The sequence below is a fragment of the Anolis carolinensis genome, chromosome 2 (assembly GCF_035594765.1).
Source record: "Anolis carolinensis isolate JA03-04 chromosome 2, rAnoCar3.1.pri, whole genome shotgun sequence".
NCBI classification, from domain to species: domain Eukaryota; kingdom Metazoa; phylum Chordata; class Lepidosauria; order Squamata; family Dactyloidae; genus Anolis; species Anolis carolinensis.
In genome coordinates this window covers 237,073,573-237,085,853 of record NC_085842.1, presented here as the reverse complement: position 1 = coordinate 237,085,853, position 12,281 = coordinate 237,073,573, and the positions used below count along the sequence as shown (strand labels likewise).

General features: G+C 41.1%; 2 long non-coding RNA genes across 2 annotated transcripts in view; both read right to left on the bottom strand.

Annotated features, from left to right (window-relative positions):
- Positions 1–12,281, bottom strand: part of LOC134296599 (uncharacterized) — a 443,110-nt gene that overhangs the window by 329,278 nt on the left and 101,551 nt on the right. The window lies entirely within an intron of this gene.
- The window catches only part of LOC103277643 (uncharacterized), a 62,419-nt gene that overhangs the window by 7,925 nt on the left and 42,213 nt on the right, over positions 1–12,281 (bottom strand). Inside the window, exons 2-3 of the long non-coding RNA XR_505572.3 lie at positions 11,167–11,287; positions 4,307–4,407 (exon numbers count right to left, since the gene is read on the bottom strand). This is a non-coding gene — a long non-coding RNA (uncharacterized LOC103277643). The remainder of the gene's footprint in view (positions 1–4,306; positions 4,408–11,166; positions 11,288–12,281) is intronic.

Here is a 12,281-nt window from a genome sequence, read left to right as displayed (position 1 = left end):
TCGCGCACCATTTTGCAGGCAAAGTTGCTCAGATATGCTGTGAGTTGGACTCCAGCTTAACTGTAGTTCCAGCGGAGGTAACCGAGGTACCTGTCTGTCCGATCTTGTGGGATTCTTTCCGGCTTGTTCTTCCTGATGACGTGGAGGGGATTCTTGGGTCTGTGAGGGCGACCACTTGCGCTCTGGATCCTTGTCCTTCTTGGCTGGTTAAGCTGGCCAAAGATGGGTTGTTGGATTGGTTTGTGGCTATTATAAATGCCTCCTTGGGTCAGGGGTCAGTTCCATCCTGCTTTAAGCAGGCAGTAGTAAAACCATTACTAAAAAAGACCTCTTTAGACCCATCTGTATGTAATAACTACAGACCAATTTCCAACCTCCCATTTTTGGGCAAGGTTCTTGAGCGGGTGGTTGCCACGCAGCTCCAGGAGTTCCTCGATGACACTGATTTTCTGGACCGCTCGCAGTCTGGCTTCAGGCCTGGGCACAGTACTGAGACGGCTTTGGTCGCCTTGGTGGATGACCTCCGCAGGGAACTGGACAGGGGGAGTGTGACCCTGCTGGTTCTCTTGGACATCTCAGCGGCTTTCGATACCATTGACCATGGTATCCTTCTGGGGAGGCTCTCTGGGATGGGGCTCGGTGGCACGGTTCTGCTGTGGCTCCAGTCCTTCCTGGAGGGTCGTTCCCAGATGGTGAAGCTGGGGGACACCTGCTCGGACCCCTGGCCATTGACCTGTGGGGTCCCGCAAGGGTCTATTCTATCCCCCATGCTATTTAACATCTACATGAAACCGCTGGGAGAGGTCATCTGGAGTTTTGGAGGGTGTTGCCATCTCTACGCAGATGACACGCAAATCCACTACTCGTTCCCATCTGACTCCAAGGAAGCCCCTCGGATGCTGAACCAGTGCCTGGCCGCTGTGGCGTACTGGATGAGGAGGAACAAGCTGAGGATCAATCCTGACAAGACAGAGGCCCTCCTGGTCAGTCGCGCATCGGATCGGGGTATTGGGTGGCAACCTGTGCTGGACGGGGTCGCACTCCCCCTGAAATCACAGGTCCGCAGTTTGGGGGTCCTCCTGGACTCAGCGCTGACACTTGAGGCGCAGGTGTCGGCGGTGCCCGGGAGGGCATTCGCACAACTCAAGCTTGTGCGCCAACTGCGACCATACCTCGTGGAGTCTGACTTGACCACGGTGGTGCATGCCTTAGTTACCTCTAGACTGGACTACTGTAATGCGCTCTACGTGGGGCTTCCCTTGAAGACGGCCCGGAAACTACAATTGGTCCAGCGCTCGGCTGCCAGGTTAATTACGGGGGCGAGTTAGAGGGAGAGATCTACTCCCCTGTTCAAGGAGCTCCACTGGCTGCCTTTTATTTTCCGGTCCCAATTCAAGGTGTATACCATCACATATAAAGCCCTAAACGGTTTGGGACCCACCTACCTTCGTGACCGTATCTCCTACCACAAGCCTACACGATCCCTTCGCTCATCAGGGGAAGCTCTCCTGTTCCCACTCCCGATATCCCAGACCCGCCTTGTGGGAACAAGGGAGAGGGCCTTTTCTGCTGTGGCCCCCCCGATTGTGGAATTCTCTGCCTGCGGAGATTAGGCAAGCCCCCACACTAGCAGCCTTCAAGAAAGACTTGAAAACATGGCTCTTTCGCTGCGCTTTTGGAGAGTAACCATTTTATATTTCTTTTCCGTTGCTCCCCCTAATATCTATCCTCCAGAATACCCCACTCCCTTATGACCCTGTTCACTGTGGTTTTTATTTTTATGTCTTTCTCACCCCGAGTTTTAACTTAATGTTCATGTGGTCTGCCCTTGTTTTTATTGTCTCCTTGTTTTATTTTGTAATGGATATTATTTACTGTATTGTTTATTGTATTGTGTTGTGCTGTTCTTTTATATGCTGTTTACATTGTATTGTTTTGGGTGTGGCCCCATGTAAGCCACCCCGAGTCCCCATTGGGGAGATGGTGGTGGGGTATAAATAAAGTATTATTATTATTATTATTATTATTATTATTATTATTATTAATATAGAAGGACACACAGTGAAAGCAAAGAATGTCTAGGCAAGAGTGCTGTGTTGGAAAATGTGCACGTATGCTGTATGTGTGTGTGTTCTTTTGATATTTTTCCTACCCCATGACATCACAAGGAGCTTTCCCCATAGCTGAGGCTTTGGCCCTGGACTTTCAAGGCCTACAGTCAGTATGACATGGTAACTCTTTAAAAATATGGAATGTTTTTCCTTCCTCTTTGGTTAAGTCTCTGCAAGATAATACATAAGTGAATACTGACCCTTAATATTTTACCTACAGCTAAAAGAAAGAGCAAAATAGGAAGATTTAGACTTATTTTTGAAATGAATTGGTATAGCAGAAGGATTATGAGACAGCTTTAGAAGATGCAAAAAACAATACTTGCATTTCTATACTGAATAAACTATAATAAAACATTTCTACAAGCATATTAAAGGGTACTTTTAAATCTTTTTGTGCCATCCTTCATAAAGGCTGCTCTGTTTCTTTAAAAATATCTGGGTGCCATTTACAGCTCTTCTTCTTATCTTAACTGAACAGTTAATGCTATCAAAAAGGCTGTTGAAAGTGGACATACTGTGATTCAGTGATGCTATTCTTGACCTACAATACAGGCCTTTCCTACTAATGCACCAAGAAATCTGGTTACCATGGTTATAATTAGCATAATTTTACACCGATTAATGTTGCCTGTGGAATTAAAGTCCAAAGTCTATTATTTGAAACAAACACACAAAAAAATCAGCTTTCTTTCATTGCTGGAAGGGCCAGGGTTATTGCAAAATTTGTAAATGCCACACCATATGTGCATGTATATGTCTCTCCACACTTTCCTTCTTATTAATATTCAGGCAGCTGTGAAGTGGTCAGCCAGCATGAAGATTGAAAGTAAAAGTGAAGCAACCTCCATCCAAGCTGAACAAATAGAATATTATACACAGGCTTTTCCAGCCGAAGCCACACAAAGCAAATTAAGAAATACCTTGGGCTATAATTTACTACAAAACCCCCTCCTAAATTTCTGACACTTTTAACTAATTGATTAAATTTACAGTTGGCATTGTATACTATCACTTTGAAATATAATGGAAATTACATTAGTGGGCAAATATGGTTGAAAATAGGGGTTGGTGGACGTTGCCCAAAATAAGCTCCATGTGATATGTCAAGAGCACAGATATGCTACTGTTTGCAACATCTGCAGAACCATGGAAAGTCAACACAAGAAAACTCAGCCAGTATTTCCTGCCATTGTTTTGGGGTGATTAAGATTGGCTTACCTCACTTAGGGCACATCAACACTGTAGAATTAATGGGGGTTAACACCACTTTATATGTGATAGATCAATGCTATGGAATCCTGAGAGTTTTGTGAGATACCAACACTCTTTAATATAGTGGTTCTCAACCTGCGGGTCCCCAGATGTTTTGGCCTCCAACTCCTAAAAATCCTAACAGCTGGTGAACTGGCTGGGATTTCTGGGAGTTGTAGGCCAAAACATCTGGTGACCCACAGGTTGAGAACCGCTGCTTTAGTAAAAAAAAAAAAAAAAAAAGGCTAAAGACTTTGTCAAAATATAACTCCCAGGATTTCATAGCATTGATTCATTACAGTTAAAGGTGTGCGAACTCAATTAATTCTAAATGTAGACACAACCTGTGAAAGAGATCCAAGCTGAAGATGTATGCAAAATCTTTATTGTAAAGCAGGAGTGAAACTTGGAAAAATTACTTCCTGGACGATGAATTCACCAGCCTCTCCATTCGGCATGGTCACCGACTATACTAGCTGGGAATTTGGGTAAGTTGTTTGAGAAAATAACCTTTCCAACCCCTAACAAGAAGGGAACAAGGTGTGACAATCCTTAAATTGACCCAATGTATTGAGACTGAGGTCTGTTATTGAAGTGGAGCTAAACAATGTCTCCTGCTCTGATCCTTTCCCAAATCCACCATACCAGCCAGCAGTCACATCAGGCAATGGAGGTCTGTTCAGTTGTTGGCATGGACACAAGGAGGAGTTCTTCTGATTGCCACAACCTCCTCTTGCCATTGTAGTTCTCTCTAAATACTATACTGGATTATTGTCCAGTAGGGAGAGTCTGTGCAGAATGCAATCATCATTGTGCTTTCTGTATTTTAGAGCACTGTTTCTTAAACTGTGGATCTTGACCACAAATGGGGTCCCCTTAATTAAATATTGGGGTCCCAAAAACATGAAAACCATAAAAAATTTCTGAACATCACCTATTACCTCATCACATGAGCCGATTTGCCCATCGTATGCTGCTTCCCCTCCATTTTCAGCATATAGCCCTTCACATGACATACAGGCACTTCCAATCATATTCCATGCTGGAAAGGAAAGGAAGTAGCACACATCGTCAATACAGCAACACAGGAGCCTTCCCATATTGATTTGTCAGCAATGGGGGGAAGCCGGGTGGCGATGCTTTCCCCCAAGGGATGAGGGGCAAAGTAAGGTGGGCAATGTGGGACATGGATCGATGGCCTCTCCATGCTCCCTGCCAGGAACCCATGGATTCACCCCGATACAAGGCGAATCCATGGGCTTTTCCAATAAGGTCCCTAGTGGATGTTTTACACAAATCTGTTGTGAAGTGTTTATAGGACTTAAAAAAAGTAAAATCTGCCTGGTTAGCAAACCTTGCAAACAATAATATATCAGTAAATGTTTGATTTTTATATCTATTTTATATACTTATATACCCAAGGTCACATAAATATTTCTCAGAATAAAAGGGGTTGCAAGTGGAAACATTTAAGAAGCTCTGGTTTAGAGGAACATCAATATGAATGAGAAACAATCCCCAGTGCTAAATGCTCTCCTGTCATTGTTTAATAGTGGGTCTTTCCACCTGCTTAATGAATGGCCTAGAAGCGAGTGGAGCACCCAATCATCACTTATCATGCATCAGAGTTACCAAGCATCAGAGTTACCCAGATCTTAACCATTGTAGCTGTAAGAATTCCCTTGTTTCCATTCTGTCACCAGAAACAGTGTCATTTGTGAATGGGTTAATTTGACTAATGAATACATCTACCCATGGGGTGGGGGTGGGGTATTGAACACAATGGATTTTCTTGAAATGTGCTGAGATTCTGTATACAGTGAAGGAACAAATAAATGTAAGTGAATGCTGAAGCCTGTAACATGATGACAGTGTGCATGGATTAAAATGTGGCAAGTCATCAGGAGGAAAAGGTTTGCCACCCACTCCTGCACTGACCCAAAAAGCAAGTCTTTTTCTTGTGCAAGTGTTAGCTACGATTTTCTCCCATGGGGGGTGGGATGGGACATAAATGCTATAATAGTGAGTAAAAACAGTACATATTAAGTGTGCAGCATAAAGGTGTTCTATAATTATCAGATTCTCCCTACTGTGCAATAATTAACTTCTTTGCATAGTCGTGATTTTCATTTGGAAAGAAAAAGACATTTTAGAGAAAAGGTGAAAGCAGTAATTTACCAAGCAGCAATTGCTTTTGTAAGATTCAGGCATGGAGAAGAAACACCCAAGCAAAATGTTTTGCATGGGAGGGGTGAGAATGCACATGGCACTTTTGAATTCCACATCTATGCATGGCTTCCTTTCTAGCCATCCACAAAATTGCTGTATCTTGAGGTATGTCAGTCAAGCAATAAATATGTAGCCATGAATAATTTCTATAACAAAACGCAGTCCAAGGCCAAGATGGAAGAACTTGCTACTTAATAGGAAAGCAGAGACATGGAGGAAAGGATCATGCTTCTTACCAAAAAACCAGATAGAATGTAATGTATGAGAGGTGGTCAGTCAAGTAGAGTCAAACAAGACAGAGCATCACATTTTTTTAGAGACAGCTTGCAATTTAACTGTATATTAGAGGGTATTAAGACTTGGAAGTTCAACGCCATTTTCCTTACTATCTAGGGTCATGCATTCAAAGATGTGAATGGCTGAGATGAGAATATTTGATTGATTGATTGATTGATTGACTGACTGACTGACTAATTGATTGCTTGATCAACAACATCATCATCATCGGCTATCACTCATGGTCGAGTATGATTATCTTCAAAGTGTAGAGCCTTGGCAGAAGGTCCATAAGTAACTGTAGAGACCTATTCTGGATCCGCAGTGAGGACATACATTTCCAGATGGAAGGTAGTCCCAGCAAGTCTTTACTTGACCTACCTTCCTTTTGACACATTTCTCCCTTTTGCCCTCTATTTGTGCCTCTTCAAAATCCACAGCACTGTTGCTAACAGCTGGCCTCCACTTAGAACACTCAAGGGCAAGGGCTTCCAAGTTCTTGGTGTTTATTCCACATTTTTAGGTGAGCTTTAGGCCTGTCTCTAAATTTCTTTTGCTGTCCAACTACATTCTGTTTTCCATTATTGAGCTTGGAGTAAAGTAACTGCTTTGGGAGATGTTGATTGGGCATTTGGACAATGTGGCCGGTCCTGTGAAGTTAGTGGCAGAGAATCACCACTTTGATGCTGGTAGCCTTTGCTTCCAGAACATTGACGTTTGTCCATCTGTCTTCCCAAGGGCATCTTTCTCTTAATACAGGATTCAGGGAGGCTCACAACAAGTTTTTTTTAAAGCCCAAAGTATAGCTAAAACCATCAATGCAAAAGTTTAATAATGATTAATGGAAATTGTGTTTTTAAAAGAACTCAACATTTGTGTTATTATGCTTAAAACATAGCAAGATAGACATAGTAAAGGTAAAGATTTCCCCTGACGTTAAATCCAGTCGTGACCGACTCTGGGGGTTGGTGCTCATCTCCATTTCTAAGCCGAAGAGCCGGCGTTGTCCATAGACACCTCCAAGGTCATGTGGCTGGCATGACTGCATGGAGTGCTGTTACCTTCCCGCCGGAACGGTACCTATTGATCTATTCACATTTGCATGTTTTCAAACTGCTAGGTTGGCAGGAGCTGGGGCTAACAGTGGGCGGTCATTCAGCTCTCGGGATTTGAACCTGGCAGCTTTTGGTCCGCAAGTTCAGCAGCTCAGTGCTTTAACACACTGTGCCACCAGGGGCCCCGCAAGATAGACATACAATCACAGAGCTTTTAATGTGAAGATAGACATACAATCACATTAAAAGCTCTGTCTGCTGCAACAAGTTAAAAACTAAAGGCTTGCCCAAATAGAAATATCTTTGGTTGTCAGCAGATAGTCAATACAAAGGTGGCCAACCCAATCTTCTGTGAAAAGGTGTTCTACAACTTGGAAAAAGACAGTGAGAGGGAACTCTCCCATGTTCTTATCAAACAAGCCTGTAGAGGGAGTGGGTTCTCTTCCACAGATTTCAAAACTTGAGCTGCTCATACTGGGAGATGGGGTCTTTAGAAAGGAAAAGTATGTCCGTTCTATGTGTAATCACATCATTATAGCTAACTGTACAACTGCAAAGCTGTCTTAGGGTGCATCTACACTGTAGAATTCATACAGTTTGACCTCAATTTAACTGCCATAGCTCAATTCTAAGGGACTGTGGAAGTTTTAGATACCTCTGGTACTCTAGCATCCATTTGCACTCCTAGTTCCACGTTTTCCTCATCCATGTGAGATTGAGAGGATGTATTTAGATTCTTTCCGTAATTGGTTTAAAGCTAAGATCTGGCCAAACCTGAAGCCTAAGTGATCATTCTGGTCCAGGTTTTTACCTTTTCCTCAGAAAAAAATGAGGATTATTACTTTTGCCTTTCATAGCCCATCATTATATTTCAGACAAGCAAAGAATATATGCAAGCAGTTAAAGATGCTGTTACTCATGGTCTTTTTGATCTTTTTGATCTATGGCTTTTGCCATGGATCAAAAAGTTCATGGGGGTTAGAAAGGTAAAGTTATCTTATATGAATTTCAGCCTTGGAAACATTACTTGGGCACCTAATTAAACCACTTCTTCTTAGAAAGAATCAATGAGCTATCCTGTCATTTTAAAGATAGGTCTTTTTTCAGAGAATCCGTTCCTTTTTCATAGAAGCAACATTGTCTGGAGCTGTAGGAGGGAAGTAAGCAAGATAGGCAGATGTCTAGACAGATATCCACAGAAACACAGAGATGTAGCTTTTACACATGAAGACTAAACAGCTGGGGAAAGAAATTACAATATCCCAGTTCTCTTCCATGTTTGACACTAACATAGAATCAGTACATATTTTACAACATTTCACAGAGGAAAACTGAAACATGTTTGACTATGGTCAATTGGGTGTAGCCAGGAGCAAAAGAGTATAAATTATTAATGAGGAAAAAAACTAATTTATGCATTGAGTGTAGAAAAGCTACAAAAATACCCTCAAATCAATAAATTGGTTGTTCCAATGTGCCTTTGAATAACAGTTAAGTTTGCGATCATGTCTGCCCAGTCCTAATTTAATCCTTTCTCCAGCACTTTCTTCCCAGTCCCGGCCCTATTGCTCTGCGTTTTGCATAAGCCTTGCCCTTCCCTCTCATATTTGAACATGCCCACTTTTTCCAGCACTAGTTATGATGTTGATTGCTGCATTCTTATGATGTTATGTTTTATTTTTTGGTATTTAATTGTTTTAATTATATTGTCTATTTATTATATGATTTAATTATGTAATTATGTAAGCCGCCCCAAGTCCCTTCTGGGAGATGGTGGCGGGTTATAACAATGAAGTTATCATCATCATCATCATCATCATCATCATCATCATCATCATATTAGTGTCATGAGCAAGAATCAAGACTGACTTTTCTAACAATGTGCATTGGTCCCACTGATAGCAGTGCAAGAGAAGTTGGGTATTTGAAACCATTGTGCATGAGTGTATTGAAGTACATAGAATAGCATGTGAATATGCATTTCTTCTGTGCATTCCCTGCAAGCATCATAAATTGCATTTGCACACTGGTTTATCAGTCAGTCTCCTTGAACATTTCTCCACATATGTTGTACACCATTGGCATTCAGTAAAGGGTTTGTAGAATGTAACTCCCTTGATGGATATTTATGCTGATGTGATGTAGGATCTTGCCCAAAGTGTGTTACTATATGTATACTATATTATTCTAAAATTAAAATGCCTTTATCAAACTTGCTTGAAATTACATTTTTTTCTCAGATTCACTGTATAAACTCTTTGTTCATACCTACTTCTTTACTGAAGGCACATTGAAGATCAGTTCAAATGGCACTTTCCCCATACACTCATGTGGGCCGCTTAGGAGAAAAACTGGAATATTTTAAAAGCCACTGAGAAACTGAGAAGGCTCAACCCACACCATCATTGGCAAACTGGGACATCTGGAGGGTATCCCAGCACTAGTTTACAAAATATAAAATAATCAATCTCATTTCAGGGATATATCTACTCAAAACAAACATCTCCAGCAGATAATGAAATCACTATTCACCTATCTGATTTCAGTAGACCAACAGCACTTGTATCTTGACTGGATTAAGCTTCAATTTGTTTATCATTGTACAGTCCATCATCTGACTTCATTCCTTAAGGACCAGAGTTTCCAAGTTCCTTCCCAGACAGACATTCCAAAAGAACACCATGGCTGATGGTATCAAAAGCTGCTGATAAGTCCTATAGAATCATCAGAGGCATATTCCCCATTTCTAGTTCCCATTGTGGATCATCCATACAGACAACTAAAGTTGCCTCTATCATAGCTAGGTCTGAAACCAGATCAGAGTGGATCTAGATAATCCACTTCATCCAGGAATCCCTGAAGCCCTATGGTCAATAAGTGCTTCAGAATCTTGTCCAAGAAAGGGGTACTGAAAACTGGCAATTGTTTAGTATGTTCAAGTTAAAGAATGTTTTTGTTCCAGTAATGGTCTTATCATGGCCTCTATTAGGGCGGATGGAAATCTGTGCTGCCATAGTGAGGTATTCCCTACTGTTCTTATCTGCTCAGCCAGACCCTCTCTGGCTTCTTTTAAGCATGTAGGTCCTTCAAATACTGGGTAGCTGTCATCTCTCCAAAGATTTAATTCACCTTCCTAGGCTATTTTAGGCTGTTTGTTCTATTGTAGGATCAAATCTAGAGCAGGTATTAAGGTAGAATTAGTAGCTGGGTAACCCAGACTATACTGAGTTATACTGAATGACAGTGGACCAAATTTTAACAAATTTTAATCCAATAATTATGGGAGCATGCACTTCAACAAGTTGCATATGATAGATGCATTGGACAGAGATGGATGAAATAGTTTTGACAAAAGAATTATAACAGAAAGTGCTTAACCAATAACTTTAGGTATGTCACTTAACATTGAGATAATAGACAGATAGACAGACAGAGATACATGCATGCTTGTAGATTAATGAATGAAGCATCAAGTGGTGATTTGCAAGTGTGACTGTGCTACTACAGCTAAAGTGAATGTTCAGATTACTTTGCAATTATCTTGACCACAAATGTTTTTGGTTGTGTCAGTCTGTATTTGACAATATGACAGAAATCATGATTGTGTGTTAATGAATTGCCCAGTAGGGATGATGGGTTTTTTCTTTCTTTCTTTTTTTTAAAAGAAAAACATCAAGAACTTGTTCAGCTATGTAAAAATAGAGAAAGAGATGGTGTGTGTATGTATGAGGCATGAAAACCACCCACATCTTAGCATTTTCTGATAATGGGATTTCATTATTTATAAAAAGAAATTGATCTCAATTTCTAAAACCCTTTATTTTAATCTTCATTTTCGAAGAAGGTTACTTGGGAAGGGGGTAGCTTTCTAAGCATGTAATTTAATACCTGATTGTGTTACGAGAACATTGTGATATTACTCTTCTAAATATTTAATTTTCACCATGTTATATTATCTCAAATAGGATGACTGTGAATCTTAAATCTGATTTCATCCATGTCTTAGAAAGCCAAACCCTGAATAGCTTCCTCCAGTCATTCATCAATTTTTATTACAATCAGTGTCTGTGTAATTGAAATTCTTTATCAGCAACTGCTCTACATACCTTGAGCACTTCCTGATTTAATTTTTCAACTATTCAGCTCTACAGCAATTTCTCCCAGAATATTTTGCCTATTCTTTAATTACAATTCAGCTGTCCAGAGTATGGCAACAAACCTCAACCTAGCATAATGCATACTTATGAGAACCAATTTGACGATGCTGTTGTTCACTTCCAGTGGTGACTTTGCTTCAATAAGGCAGGAAGGGAAGATAGGCCTATCCATCTTAGTCCTCAGCGTGTCTCTAGCAATTGAATCCTAAAATGAATAGAAACAAGGTTATTTAAGACTGATGGATATTGGTGGTTCTCCGTTAGACGTTGTGAGCCAGTCTTTATGGCTGATTTTCAAGAATACGACTCTACTTTATGGCTTGTAAAACTACGCAAAGGTGTCTGCTGTTAATGGTGGCAAGTATAAATGATCCACAGCATCCTTTTATTCACTTCTTCCCTCACCATCTGCTGGTATAAGCAGACTTTGCCAGGTGTTATAGCTTCATTACATCTCCCCCCCCCCTCCTTCTTTTCGGTTTGTCTTAGTATGCATTTACTAGAAAACTACATCTGAAGAAACACCTTGTTGGTTTAAATTAACATGTGAAATCCAACCTTATGTCTCCTTGCCTATTGGCTAGCATTACTCCTTGGGAATTCCCTTGGAGACTTGGCCTGCATTTTCCCATAGTAATAAATAGAAGTTTGAAATCCAATGGAAATCTTCCTTATGTGCAACTCTACATGGAAACCCTATGCTACTTAGGCCATGATACTCAATGGTCTGTAGCAGCCCAGTGTATCTTCAACCTCTCCTTTACTCATCTTCCCACCTCATTCCAACTCTTTTTTTCTTTCTTTCTTTCTGCTGGGATACTCTGGCAATTGTAAGCCTAGTGAAGAATGCTGTCGTGAAAACAGCATTAACAACTTTACCTATAAAGTCCACTATCAAGGTTTGGGTGCCGCCCAAGGAAACAATAACTCAGTTTCCTGTACAGAAAATTCTGTTTTATATGCACATTTCATGCAGAGTAAATCCTCCGACTATGACACTTTCTATGGATCTTGTCATATGGCCGGCGGCAGCATTTCTCTTCAGGGCAAGGCATGGGAACTTTATTTTTCCTTGCTGACCGGCAGGCCAACCACATGAAGGAAAGAAAGGAGTGTGCACAGTGTGTGCGGCTTCCCCCCATGGAGCTGGCATGGAGCTCCATGGAGGAAAGCCGTGCACACTATATGCGCTCCTCGCT